We start from the raw sequence: 15,763 nt of genomic DNA on the forward strand, positions 1-15,763 counted from the left end.
ATGTCTTATATTAATCATTACATATATTTCAAGGGCTAAAATATTAATTATGAAGACTGACCATAGCTACAAAATTCAACACTCCCTCTTAGCTAGGGAGGTATTCATAATGACTATCTAGATGTTCTCTTGTTGACAAATTTCTCTAAGAAAAGGTTAAAAAAACATCATAAACGTTATCATCATCCGATTACCATAATCCTGGTCAACAAATTTGACCCATGGTAAAATCTATAGCATCAACTAGGTACCATACTTCTGGTTAGCATCTCTAACCCATGGTACATCATTAGCATTGACTAGTCACCATGATTTTGGTCGGTGCCTTTGACCCCATAGTACACAGACTAGTCCCTGTTCACTATCATCCTAGTCAATCTCTTTGACCCCTAGTGAAACCCTAGGGACACACTCAATCTATTTGAGTAATCCTAGTCCCAAATCCAAAGGCCTCATTCTAGGCCATGATGCTAAATGGGCTCACTCAACCTATCTGGAGAGTAATCCTGAGCCTGATGCTAAAAGGCACCTACTCAACTCTATGGTTGAGTAATTTTGTTCCTCGAGGACCATTCTTCATAATCCTAGTCAATATACTTGACCCAGGAAGAATGACTATCCTTTGCCGGGCCATTCTCCCTAATCTTGGTCAACATACTTGACCTAGGGAGAATGTTTGTCCCTGATGCTATCACATCAACACTCCCTCTCACTAAGGGAGGCATTCTCGTCAAGTCCGAACTTACCCCTGAAGTATACAAACTTCGCTCTGGACAGAGGCTTTATGAGAATATTAGCTCTCTACTCATCAATAGAGACATAATGGAGCTTCACTTCTCCCTTTTGCACCATGTCACGCATGAAGTGGTACTTGATCTCGATGTGCTTTGACCTGTCATGGAAAACTGAATTATCTAAAAGCTTCATGCAACTTTGATTGTCACAATATATCACAGTTGGTTCCAACACCTAATCAAATAGTCCTATGAGTAACTTCCAAAGCCTCACTGCTTCACAACTCGCTAAACTAGTTGCAATATACTCGACCTGGACAGTGATGAGTGCAACAAATCTCTGCATCTCGCTCATCCAAGAAATCATAGCCGAGCCCAAACTAAAGCAACCTCAGATGTACTCTTTCTGTCTTTTGCACTCCCTGCCCAATCATACTCTGTATATCCTTGCAACTGTATATGACCGTTTGAGACATCTCAAACCATAATTAACTGTACCACGTAGATATCTCAATACATGCGTTGTTACAATCCAGTGATCATGTATTGGTTCCACTTGGAACTGGCTCATAGTGTTTACTGCAAAGCAAATGTTCGACCTAGTATTAACCAAATACATCAAGGAGCCAATCAACTTCCGGTACATGGATGGATCTACCAAATCTGACTCAGAGTCTCTCAACTTCCTTAGATTAGTCACCATGGGAGTTGCCATAGATTTACAATCCATCATTCCAAACTTTTGAAGGATCTTGATAATATACTTTCCTTGACCAAGGAAGATTTCACCAGGCTTCTGCCATACTTCTAGTCCCAAATAATAATGCATCAAGCCAAGATCCTTCATATCAAATTCAAAAGCCAACTCCCTCTTACACTAAATAATGAGATGCTCTATACTTTTAGAAATAAGTCATCAACATATAACAATAACATCATAGGTTCATTTTTCTCAACCTTGATATATAGGTTTGGATCAACATCACTTTTGGAGGAACCAAGTCTTGTCAGGTAGCCATCATTTCGAGAATACCAGGGTCTAGGTGTTTTAAAATTAGAAAGGCAGAAAGATTTTCATAACTTGATAATAGCTTGTGTAATATTTATGTTTTTTTATCTTCTTTCCATCAAGCAACTATCAAAACATAAAAGCATGAAGATCACAATAACAAATAACACAGTGCATAGGCTCTCAACTAGAGTAAAAACTCCTCTCCAAGGGGAAAACCCAACTAAAATTCTCTTCTTCTTGTAGAACCAGTTCAAAGTGAGACAACCAAGACCTAAGACCAAGACAACATATTTCCTTCAACCACCAAATTGACCCTCCAACCAATCTTCTTTAAAAAGACAAAGATGTTCAAGTTAACAAGTGATGATCACAAATATTTTGCCCAAACAAAAGCCTCAGCCTTCTTAATATTGTATGCAATTTCAGTTTGCAACAACTCAGACCTATAATAACCCTAGTTACCCACTGCAACTCGCACAAGTGACATAAAACAAAGAATTTTAGGGCTACTTTTTCTTTGCTTGGACTCCTTTCTTGCAATGATAAGACCTTCCTTTTTAGCTTTCTTCTCATTTTTTAATTGTAGATCGAACCTTAGATGATTAAGAGCACAAGAGGTCGAAGTCTTCACTTATATATAGTCTTCAAGTGTGGATGAATTCCCTTAATGAGGCCAACTTGTCAAGAGGAGAGGCCGACTTGGTGGAGGAGGTACAAAATAGATTTTTAACACAAATAATTATTCTTTCTTGACATAAAAAAGCCCAAGAAGGGTCTAATACATAATGACAAGGATTATGATTCATGACACAACCCTAAAAGCACTCAATGGGTGCTTTGACCTATAAACATAATAATTTGAGCATGAAACCCATGCTTATAAAAATAATTTTTCTTTGATCTTTACAATAATTTTCTTTTCTTCTCTTTTGCAAATATGTAAGAATTCTATCATGTCATGAGCCAAACAACAATTATGAAGACCAATACTAGTTACATTTTCAACACTCCCTCATAACTTAGGGATGTATGCATAATTGTTTAACTGGTACAAGGATGACCTCAAGTTGAAGTTCTAAGAAGAATACAACAACATATGCAATGCTAGATACCATCTAGGCCAAAACTGCCAAGGTATCAATACACTAAGGATCTTGGTGTCATCAAGGCTACCTGCCAAGACACCAACTCAACTTATCAAGGATCCAAGTGTCATCTAGGCTACTTGCCAAGACACTAATTCAAGGATCCAAGTGTCAATTACCAAGACACTAACTCATTAGGGATCCAAATGTCATTTATCAAGACCTAAAAAATCAGATTCGTGCCTAGGCCCCCTCGTGTCCCGAATCGGGCGAATCAGACATGATTCGGTGGGACAGGTGTCCTCTGGATTGTGTTCGATCGTGTCCCATCAGGACACGATCATGTCCCAATTCTGGGACATGTGTCCCGATTTTTGGACTGTCACATGGCCATAAAAGGCATATTTGGGCCATTCTAACATCACATTTCTCATTTTCCCTTGCTGTTGGTTTGCTGTGGGTGTGTGAGAGCGAAGAGCAAAGAGTGTGGGAGCGTTTTGGAGGCGATTCAAGCAACATGTAAGTGCATTTTGTCTCTATTTTTTTTGCATTTTTATTACAATAGTTTGCATGCACATTTTTTTAGTGTATTTTTTCTTTATTTTTTTACAACATTCATGGCTCAATCAAGGGAAGCATGGAAGGGGCAAAGGGGATGAAAGTCCCCATTGGAGATGCTTCTCCTGTTCCAATTTCATTAGGGTCTGCAAGTGTTCCCTCTATTAGAAGTGGGGTTGCAACAACAACTTCAAATTTTGAGGGAAGACAACAACCTCTAGATAACAAATATCCCTTGTGGAAATATGTCACAAGAGAGAAAGGGCCAGGAATCAACATGAAGGGAGGAGTCAATGTTGCTTGGAAATGCAACTATAGCAACAATCATTTTATGAGCACATATTACCGTGTGAAAGCTCATTTGTTGGCTTTACCAAGTTGTAGAATTGCAACATGTACACGTGTCTTTAGCTAAGAGGAAAGAAATGGAAAAAGAGGCCAATGTTGGTATGGCAAAGGTGACTGCAACATCTAAAAAAACAAGAATGATGACCCCCTTCCATCCTTGAGGAAAAGCACAACAACAAATTTCCATTTGATAGTTCTGGTGGGGGATAAGCAGCAAAAAGAAAGGCAATGGCACTTGGTCCAGTGGACAAGATTTTTCAGAAAGAGAAATGTGAAGAGTTTGATCTCACCAGTGCATTTTTTTTCTATCAGAACTTCATATCCTTTAATGTTGCACGCTTACCTTTATTTATTGAGATGTACCGAGCTCTAACTCAAGGGGCTCCATCAAGGTATGTGCCTCCTAGATCAGAGAAGCTTAGAACCACATTGTTGACAAAGGCAAAGAAAGAGGTGGACAAAATGCTTGAGTCTATTAAATGAGCATGGCCAACATATGGGGTTAGCATTGTTTTTGATGGATGGACAGATCCAACACGACACCCACTCATCAACTTCATGGTGTCTTCCTTGAATGGTCCAGTTTTCTTGAAATCAGTGGATGCACTTGGACAATACAAGGATGCACAATATATGGGTGAGTTGTTTATTAAAGTTATTGAAGATGTAGGTGTTGATTTTTGTGTGCAAATCATTACAGATAATGCACCTGTTTGCAAGGCTGCTGGCATGATTGTGGAAGCTAAATATCCATAAGTATTTTGGACACCTTGCATTGTCCATTCTTTGAATTTAGCACTTAAATCTATTGCTTTTGATGTGCTTTGGGTTGGAAGCATTATTGAGGATGCACGACATATTCACAATTTTGTACAAAATCATACAAATGCCCTCACTATCTACAAGGAGTACACCAATTTATCATTGTTGAAGATTGCAGATACATGGTTTGCCTCTTCATTCATCATGTTGAAGAGGTTGAGGGAGGTCACGACCCTCTTGGGGCCATGGTTATTTCAAAATTTTGGTCTTTTTGGAGAAAGACAGATCAAGCAGCCTAAAAAAGAGTGAAGGACACAGTGTTAGATGATGCTTGGTGGGAGAGGGTAGATCTACTTATTCAGATCATGGACCCTATCATTTCTTTGCTTTGATTTGTAGATACAAACCAACCCTTCTTAGGAGAGGTTTATGAGGGATGGAATTCCATGATTGAGTCCGTGAGGAGCATTATTTTACAGAGTGAGTGCCTCGAGTATGAGACATCATTAGACGCCTTCTTCACTACCATACAAGATATTCTTGTTAGCAAATGGGACAATAATTTTACACCTTTACATTGTTTGGCTCACTCATTGAATCCAAAATACTACAACCATGAGTGGCTGAATGGTGGACCATCCCGCAAATTCCCTCCTCACATGGATGGTGAAATTTCACAGGGGAGGAAAGATGCATTGAGGTAGATTTTTCAGGATAGAGCATCCCATGATGAGGTGGAGGATGCCTTTGCAGAGTTTTACACTGGCGCTGGTCGATTTGTAGGATACGATGTGATTAGAGATAGGGTGGCTAAGAAACCCTATTGTTGGCGGGCAACTCATGGGGCAACAAGCCCTCTTCTACAACAGTTAGCCGTGAGGCTCCTCTCTCGGGTGACTTCATCATCTTGTTGCGAGAGGAATTGGAGCACATATGGGAATTTGTATAGTGTCAAGAGGAGCAGGCTTGAGCAGTCCAGGGTAGAGACAATGGTGTATGTGCATACCAACTGTCGTCTTATTTACAGGCGGAGGGATGAGTGGTTGAAGGGAAAGACAAAGATGTGGGATGTCTTTCCTGATGCTATGGGCTTAGACAACATTGTTGAGTTGGCATTGGCCAACTTGGATCTTAATGAGCCAGTGCTAGGGCCTGTCACTTTTGATGATGGTGATACTGTAGAGGGGTCATCCTCCACACCAGCAGATGCAAAGATGACATTGGATACAAAGGAGGATGCAACAGAGTGGTGACCATGATGATGAGTATAGTAATGCTGATTTTGATTATGAGGATTGATGACTCATGAGCTACCTAATGCCTTGAGGCTTGTAGTTGTTTTGTATTTTTTATTTCTATTTTCCATTGGCATTGCTACAACCTATGTAACACATTTTGATTTTGATGACTTAATGAAAAAACTACTGTATCTTGTCTTTCTCCTATTGGATCATTGATGAATATGTATTATGTCACAATTGTATTTGTATGCATAATGTTACTTTGTAATCTTGTAAAACTTACATCTAGATGAAAATCTATGTTTGAATCAAGGAATTTGTATCATGAATGAGAATTTGTGTAAGAAATATCTAATTGAATGCATATATATATATATATATATATATATATATATATATATATATATATATATATATATTTAATAAAATAATTTATAACATGTCCTGTTTCGGGGGGTCAACGTGTCCGACACTCGAATCCTCGTGTCGTTCGTGTCCCGTGTCCCCGTGTCAGGTGACTTAGATCAAGACACTAACTCATTAGAGGCCCCAGTGTCATCTAGGCTTCTTGCCAAGGCACCTACTTATCACTGATCCCAGTTTCATCTAGGCCAATATATCAATTCCAATAGAGCTTTGAACATCATCTAGGCCAAGACACCAACACAACAGGTATCAGGACATCATTAGCCCTAGAAAGGGATTTAGATAACATCAAAATGTCCTCCCTAGTACCATCATACTGGCTCGTAGCCTAAGGTACTCATCTCTCCCTCTCAACTAAACTAGAGATATCAATCCAAGCATGCTTCTTAAATATTCAAACTTTTCAGGGAGAGATCGACACATTAGACACTTGTTCAACTGTCGGAACATTGTAGCTTCACGACCCCAACCAATACCAAACTTCTAGTATAGTGGTACTTATGCTAGTATAAAACACATGGTCCTCAATCATTTTGATGCTGCTTTGGTTATCACAATTGTGGGATTCATGATCCCTTCAAACAAATCTCGTCAAAAGCTTCCTTAATCAAACAACTTCCTTTCCAATCTCACAAGCAACAACATACTCAACACTACTCAACGCAACTGAGTCTTGATTACGACTCATCCAAGAATTCATTTTGGATCCCAAACTAAAAACAACCACCAGTAGTGCTTCTACTAATTTTCAATCGTCATTCTCTCCTCATGGCGTTCACTAGATGTATGACTGTTAGTCCTGTCCTAGTGCATGACACAAGAAGTAGAGAATCATGTCCATTCCAGGGAGGATATATACGTTCCTTCACACAGAAAGGGAATATATCCAATGTCCTCCTTAACTAAGGAGTTGTGTCCAGCATCATCTACTTTGTTCTTTTTGTGGAGATCACAGGTTCTTCTTTTTGCATCATCATGTCATCAAAGAACTTCGATCTTTTTGAACATCACAGAGCCATCTTCTAACATTTGTGACAAGGTTCAAATCATTAGTTTTTCATGTTACTTTTGTCTTGTCATCAATGAAGGGATTATATTGATTCTCTTCAAACTTCAAGCTGATAATAGCTTCTTTATGAAATTGATATCCTTATTGTGACCACTTTATCTTCATCAACATCTTCAAGGTCCATCTCCATATTAATCTTCCTTCATGCTCACTTTCCTCCTTCCATAATCTATATCAACAATGTTCCTATAGCTCCCTCTTTCCATCATGCCCACCATGAAGTCTTCCTTAAGCATGAGATTTACTTTAGTCTTGTTCTTACATCCTTTTTCATATAATCATGTACCTACATTTTTTGTCAACAAGTACAACCAAGCAAAATATACATGTACAAGAGCATGATGTTAATTTTTGTTAGTCTAGGGTTTCCAAAGGATACTACTAGGGTTTTAGTTGCAAACCCTAGATATTCCATGACTTGACCCTAAATAGGGTTTTTACTCTCAGCGGAAACATCACTCCTAGGGATTTTAACTTTCAAGCGCTAGGGTTTACTCAATTCAATCCTTGCTAGCTTTTATCATATACCCTAGATTTTATGTGCAAAACCCTAGAAAACAAAAGCTAGCGTGAACAAAAAGTAAAAATTAATATTACAAGGGTTAACACTATCTAGAGGTCAAACACCCTAAAGATATCAAGATTCTTTAAGATTCAAAACCCTAGATTGTAAGGACATGAAAAAGTCATAAAGAAATTATACGAAAACAAAGTGGTCGTACTTTCTTTGATTTATACCTTTCAAGGTGGAGGAGAACTGTTTCAATTTTTAATTCTAAAAGAACATACTTTGAGTTGCTCCCTCTACAAGCCTTGATTGGCTCCCTCTGAAACAAGGCTTCTTTAAGATTCAAGGTATTCTTTAGATGCTCCCTCTGGATCTAGCCACAATCCTTTCTTTCACAGATATTTTGTAGAATATACTTGCAAACCTCTTTTTAGGAAATCATAAAGAAAGGATTATAATCAAGTAACAAAATAGAGCTAGATACATAAAGGAAATCAACAACAATGCAATGAAGGAAATAAAGAATAAAATACTTATCTTTTGTGAAAAAGTAGTGGCTCCCGATATTATAGAAGGATTTCTTCAACTCATCAAAACAATGCAAGAACTTTCTATCAAATCTTTTTAGATTTTTGAACCCTAGGAATCCAAATCAAAGTCAATCTATATAGAAAATTTCACAATGCTTAAAGTTAATGACCTAAACCATAAGCAAAGGATACACAAGGGATAACAACCCTTAAGACTTAATAGAACAAGTCTTTGATATTTGAATCTTCGGTTTTGGTATTCTTTGATGGATCATCATCATTGACAACTGAGGCTTGATTTCTTTTTCTCTTCTCGTTTTTTCCTCCTATTGCTCCAAGAAGATTGAACATAGATTTTCATAATACTTCCCACCAACTGTCTACCTTTCCAAACTAGTGATTTCTGAAACATAAGATCACAACCATGCATGAAATGGAACTTCAACATAGCTCTCAGTTTTGGGCATGACTATGATAGAAATATTCAGCCTTGATGACACTTTTCCGTGAACATCACAAACCCTGCGGTCACCTTAGACTGATGGTCACCTAAGTCACATATTCATTGTGATATCCTCCCTCTTAGACCTTAAAATTTTTAGCGCTACTTCTTGAGGGGACTTGATCGTTACTAGGCCTAGTCTTCTAACCTAGACATGGGTCTCAACCCTCTCTTTGCAAACTGATTTTAACACGACCTTGTTACAAAGATTCCTATAGAAGATACGAATAGAATTTATGCTCAGAACATCCACATACACCTTTCCATGAAGTCAGCCAAAGATCACAAGTCCTAAACCCACCCTTCTATAGGTCTTTTCTTATTCTTCCAAAGACTTTTTCAAGAAGGTCCCAAGACTTCTTCCAAGACTTTCTTCTTTCTCCCAAATAGTATCTTTCAATAGATGCATCTTCTCTTTTAGGAGCCTCTTCTTATGACAAATGATCTTCAAGCTGCCTTTTTCCTTCTTCACCTTAGCTCTGAAACCTTGTTGGAAAATCAGAAAGGCAGAAAGATTTTCTTAACTTGATAATAGCTTGTGAAATATTTATGCTTTATTATCTTCTTTATATCTTCTTTACATCAAACAACTATCAAAACATAAAAGCATGAAAATCACAATAACAAAGAACATAGTGTGTAGGCTGTCAGCCAAGGCAAAAATCCCTCTCCAAGGGGAAAACCCAACCAAAATTCTCTTTTTCTTGTAGAACCAATTCAAAGTGAGACAACCAAGACCTAAGACCAAGACAACATATTTCCTTCAACCACCAAATCGGCCCTCCAACCAATATTCTTTAAACAAGACAAGGATGTTCAAGTTAACAAGTGATGATCACAAATATTTTGCCCAAACAAAAGCCTCAATCTTCTTAATATAGTATGCAATTTCACCCTGCAACAACTCGGACTTGCGGTAATCCTAGTTACCCACTGCAACTCGCACAAGTGACATAAAACAAAGAATTTTAGGGCTGCTTTTTCTTCGCTTGGGCTCCTTTCTTGCAATGATAAGACCTTCCTTTTTAGCTTTCTTCACACTTTTTAATTGCAGATCGAACCTTAAATGATTAAGAGCACAAGAGGTCGAAGTCTTCACTTATATATAGTCTTCAAGTGTGGACGAATTCCCTTAATGAGGCCGACTTGTCAAGAGGAGAGGCTGACTTGGTGGAGGAGGTACAAAATGCATTTTTGACACACATAATTTTTCTTTCTTGACATGAAAAAGCCCAAGAAGGGTCTAATACATAATGACAAGGACTATGACTCATGACACAACCCTAGAAGCACTCAATGGTTGCTTTGACCTATAAACATAATAATTTGAGCATGAAACTCATGCTTATAAAAATAATTTTTCTTTGATTTTTATAGTAATTTTCTTTTCTTCTCTTTTGCAAATACATAAGAATTACATTATGTCATGAGCCAAACAACAATTATGAAGACCGATACTAGTTACATTTTCAACACTAGGTGCCTTCTTAAGTTCATACAAGGCTTTCTTTAATCTGCAAATGTGATACTTCTTCCCATGAACCTCAAAACCATGAGGTTTTTCTATGATTACTTCTTCCTCAATCACACCATTAGGGAAAGAAGTCTTTACATCCGTCTGATGTAAATTCCAACACATAGAAGAAGCAATAGAAATAATAGATCTAATAGTAATGTACTTGGCAACTCGGGCAAATGTCTCATCATAATCCTCTCCCTCTTTCTGGGAGAATCTTCTAGCCACAAATCTCACCTTGTACTTGTCAATACTGCTATTCATTGCATGCTTAATTTCGTATATCCATTTGGAGTCACTGATTTCCCTTTAGGTCTTGGCACAATCTCCCATACGCCATTCTTCATAATAGATTGGTATTCTTCCATCATAGCATCCTTCCAAACTTATAGGTTAGTTGCCTCATAGTTGGAAGGCTCAAAATCAATGAGATTAGTGATCAATGCTTCATATCCAGAACACTTCTCTGGTCTCTTGCTTTCCCTGAAGGTGCCATGTGGAGATGCATGTCCTTCTACTTCTTGCAAGGTAGATCTAAGTCAAGCTAGCCTCTTCTTGATTTCAAGAACAACAATTTGATCCATTGGTTCACTAGGCCCTTCTGGCTCTTCTTGATGATCTACAAGATGTTCTATAGAATTGGAAGGACCCGAATCCTCTTCCTTGGGAGCTTCATGTTCTTCGTCATCATCAGAGTCCATGGGAGCTTCTTTGGACTTCCAATAGTCAACATTCTAATCAAAGGTAATGTCCCTACTAACTCCAACTTGTTGCTGTCCTTGCTTTCCAACAAATATTCCTTGCTTTCCTAAAGGCTCTAGTTTCTTCCTCTTATCCTTGGGTACATGTGTGTAAATTGGGCAACCAAAGATTCTCAAATGTCCAACCTTTGGTTTCTGTCCAGTGAATGCTTCTTCAGCAGTCATATCTTCCAAGATTCGATGAGGACTCCATATTTTGAATATGGAATGTTGTCATGGATGCTTCGCAACATAAGAACATGGGCAAGTCTTGATCATGCATCATTGCCTTGTCAAATTCTTCAATGGACCTATTCTTTCTTTCAACAACTCCTTTTTGTTGTGGATTGTAAGGGACTACCAACTCCCTCTTAATCCCAACTTATTTACAGAAGGCAATGAGTTCGTTGGAAGTGTATTCTCCTCCATTATCTGATCTCAGAATCTTGATTTTCTTTCTTGTCAAGTTCTCTACTTCAGCCTTGAATTCTTGAAATTTGTTGAAGACTTCATCCTTGGTCTTCATGAAGTAAATCCATGTCTTGTGAGAGAAGTCATCAATAAAAGTTACATAGTACCTAGAGCCTCCTAGAGATTTCATTGGCATTGGACTGCACACATAAGAATGAACTAGATCCAAGATTTCCTTGGACCTACTTTCACTGCTTGGAAAAGACCTCTTAACATTCTTCCCAAGTGCATAGCCTTTACATACATCTTTATGCTCCATCTACAATTCTAGAACACCTGAAACCATTTGATTTAAAGCTGGCAAAGCTTTGTAGTGAAGGTGAACATATTTTATGCCATAGTTGACATGGATTAATATCATTATGCACTAATGATTGAGCTGGTTGTTTCAAGAGTCTATAGCATATACAACCTTCCTTACGAACTCTAATTAATCTAGCAGAGCCTATACTTGAGCCCTTGGGCCATGCAAGTTAATGAGTCAATCTACAAGCAACTAATGGGGAGCTTGATATACCTTACAACCACTAGACTTGATTTGAGCTATGTTGTGAGCTTCATTTCTAGATATATAATTGTGCCCAAAGTAGAACACTGAACTACAACAAAGAGGAAATTAAGATATGTGAAAAAGAACTTGACTTTGGCATTTTATACAATAAAAGGAAAGACCTTAGGCTATGTAGGTATATTGATTCAGATTGGGCAGGTTCTATGGAGGATAGAAAATTAATTTCTGGATATGTATTCAACCTTCGCATAGATGCAGTCACATGGACCAACAAGAAGCAACATGCATAGCCCTTTCAAGGGAGAAGAATATTGAGTAGCAGTGCAAGGAGCATGTGAGGTGGGTTGTCTTAGGAGGATGCTTTCAACCATGAAGATGCAACAGATAGAGTCCGATAGAGCCAACACCCCTATTTTCTGAGAATCAAGGGGTGATCAAACTAGCCAAGATTCCATTCTTCTATGAGTGTACCAAGCATGTTGAGATACATTTTCTATTCATCAAACAACCTGTAAAGGATGGATTTATTGGGCTGCAATACTGTCCCATGGAGGACCAAACAATATTATCATAATCGAACTGGTGATCAAACCGAAAAACTCTTTGAATCAGGAACCAATTTGAACCAGACTGGAACCCGTAAAAAAACCTGACCAAAAAATTGGTTGACCAAAAAAACAAAATATTCAAATTTTAAAGAAAAACATATATATTCATGTGCATCCATATGAATCCAAACCATTTATACACAAATATGCAAAAGTTCTTATTTTTATTGCAAATAAGAGGTGCATATAACCAAAATTGCTTAGTGCAATACATTTTTGAACTAAAAATACATCAACAAAGAGGCTCTAGATGGCCCGCAGTGTAAAAAAGAATCACGCTACAACAAATACCTACATATCATCAAAATCATTGCCTATATTGGGATCTTCATCATTAATATCACGCTTTAAGCATTAAACAAAGATAGAAAAAAGCTTCACATGTCAAATTGAGATTTTGTTTGAGTGATGTGTACATTTTTACCAGGGTCATGATAGAGGAGTTCAGCAGTCAATGCCACTAACAACAAGGTACATTGGGGTCATGCTGCTCTTGATTAAATGCTAGTTCCATACCCTCGTATGAGACATAATCGAATGGAAGCGTTGCAATCCCCCCAATCCCGAAATATTGAAAACTGTTAAGTCACCCGGATTTTGAATGAGATTAAAATTCTACTTTCCCCATATGAAATCCAAAGAAGTCAGAACCACTCTCAAACATCCGAGTCAATTAGTGATAACGTTAAAAATTTAAGCTCCTTTTACTTTAAGAATTTAACATTGCCATTAATTATATAGCAATAGTAGGGCCATACGCTTGAATATTAGGCTGCCCCACTTAATTTTTATTTTTATTTTTGTTTTCTGTTTTGTTTGTCTGTATTTTTTAATTGCGTTTGGAACATCCTTGGTTACATTGTACGGAACCAATTGGTTTGGTACAAAACTGGCCGATTCAGTGAAAAAGGGTTGGTTTGGTACCAAACCGGCCATTTTCAGTTCTAGACCTCGAATTGGACCGGCTTGACCGGCTTGACACCCAAACAGGTTGGACCGGCTTGTTTCACTAATTCCAGTCTGGTTCCAATAACATTGGGATCAAATTATAGACATTTTTACCAAGTCATTGGGTTCTGACAAATATGTCAGATTTCAGGATAAGCTTGGTGTGGTTAGTAGATTGATCATTAAGGGAGGCTGTTAAAGTAATATCGGCTTGATCATGGTCAATTAGACATTAGACATGGACATTAATAAAGTCACTTTGACTTTAGATTATTTTATGCTTTATTTCACTTTAGTGTGTTTCTCGGTGTATCCCACATTCATAAAGTGGATTGACTCGACTAGCATGTAGCCATTGATAAGGAGGCTTTCACTCATTTCACTCTCTTCAGTTTATATTTGTTTTCTTAATGTGCTTAATTTCCATTTATGGTGATAATAACTTCCTACAAAATCTCTCCAGTGCCATTTCATCATGATGAGGCTGTTGCCTTGTTATAGTGCTACTCAAGTCATGCTGTCTAACTAATCTCCACAGATTGAAGGATACCACACCTGCCAATTATCCTGTTTGCAACGACGTCATGTGCTGTAGCAAAGATTTATTAATACCATTAAGTAAAAATGAAAATGAAGACCACTTTTTATTCATACATTATTATGTTTTCCATGGATACCAAAGTAAAACCTGCAAGGAATTTACTGCAAACTTTATCTTTTCTATTCTGTCATATCTGTTTTGATTCTGTTCGCTTATTATACAAAAGAAAATAGGGTTGCCAACAAAAAAATGCACATGTTGACATGCCATTTGCTGGTTAGGAAGAGCATGTTCTTCCTCTTTTCAATCTTGGTTCTTGTGGTCCCATTTTTGCTGGAAGATTTTGGCCCTTTGCTTTCTCTGGCATGGCTGAGATCACTTTTTGAACTTGATACATTTTGTTAGCACCCATTTTCTCTCATGTTACAATGTTCTTGATTCCAGTAGCATAAATTGCTTGATTTTGTCCGCATGTTCCAATTTTGATGGACTGTCTTGTAACATGCTTGAAGGATAGCTTTTCTTGTCAGGCATCGATTGTATTATATCTGTGAATCAACAAATGGAAATGGAGTAGTGGGTTTCTAGTATTTAGATATCCCCTATACATAATGGCATTCGTGCCTATAAACTACTTATTCTTGACCCATCTGATTTGAATGGGTTTTCTATGTACCTTATCTTCGTTTAAATTACTTGTTCACTTGGTTTAAAGGGAGCTACCTCTACTTACTTTATTTATGGGAGCACATATTTTGTTTAACTTTTTGGATAGCTTGAAAGTTTGAAGTAATGCTGAAGGCTCTACATGACAGAGTGCACAACAGGGTAGAGGAGAATGGGAAAACTTATATCATTCTTTTCCTTGTTTCACAGGTTCTATTACATTCTGCTTTTTGACAGGAGCTCTTCATTTTGGCATATTTGATTCATATTTCTGTTACTGTTGTAAGTCTTATTCTGGTCCTTATTACCAGGCTTGTTTTTGCATTGTGAAATTGTATAATCCTCCTTTTTTAGTTATGGATTTATCCTTGATTGCAGGGACTACAAAGGCATTCAGGTAGCATGCTTAGCTGGTTGATGTATTTAACAAATAACAATATACTGTAAGCTATGGAATATCTAAAACATGGAATATCCAAATTTTTCACAGTTGGGTGCCTTAGGGTTTCTCAACATGTGTTATTTCTTTTAGCTTGAAGTGGTAATCTGAACTGCTTTTATCATTTCTTTGAAATCTCATGGCTTTGTGTCTGTTAAATGTTTTCCCATGCTATTCTTTTGACAAAAGATTCATCTTTCCTTTCTAGATGAGCATGTAACCGGTTACTCCAATATCTTTTTTCCTTGACAACGATATTTCTAACCTACTAAGTTGCTTATTTACTAAAATTCTTCATGGTTTTAGTTTCAATTTTTTTTTATCAGTGTTCTTTCAAGATAGCATATGAACTAGTACCTATAGAAGACTGTATTCTATTTATTTGTATGAAATAGTAAATGACACACTGCAATGCTGTTGCTGCTTGGCCTAATTGCTGGCAGAAGTTTTTGACTTTGTTGTTACTAGTTAGATGTAGATGAACTTTTGGATCCCTTTCATGCTTAGCAAAAGAAGGAAATTGAGGCTCTTATCGGCATTATCAATAG

General features: G+C 37.5%; 1 pseudogene across 4 annotated transcripts in view; it reads left to right on the plus strand.

Moving 5' to 3' along the window:
* Positions 1-15,342, plus strand: part of LOC149223885 (exocyst complex component SEC15A pseudogene) — a 56,745-nt pseudogene extending 41,403 nt beyond the window's left edge. For 2 of the 4 annotated variants that reach the window (XR_016249491.1, XR_016249488.1), the window contains exons 3-4: positions 14,987-15,058; positions 15,155-15,342. The product of XR_016249491.1 is annotated as an exocyst complex component SEC15A pseudogene, transcript variant X4 (transcript). Of the gene's footprint in view, positions 1-14,986 lie in introns of all 4 variants that reach the window. The other 2 variants (XR_016249490.1, XR_016249489.1) reach the window with 2 other exon arrangements.
* Positions 15,343-15,763: the final 421 nt, after the last annotated feature.

Source organism: Pinus tabuliformis, chromosome Q (assembly GCF_031772625.1).
Source record: "Pinus tabuliformis cultivar Carrire ecotype Pingquan chromosome Q, CPIR1, whole genome shotgun sequence".
NCBI classification, from domain to species: Eukaryota; Viridiplantae; Streptophyta; class Pinopsida; order Pinales; family Pinaceae; genus Pinus; species Pinus tabuliformis.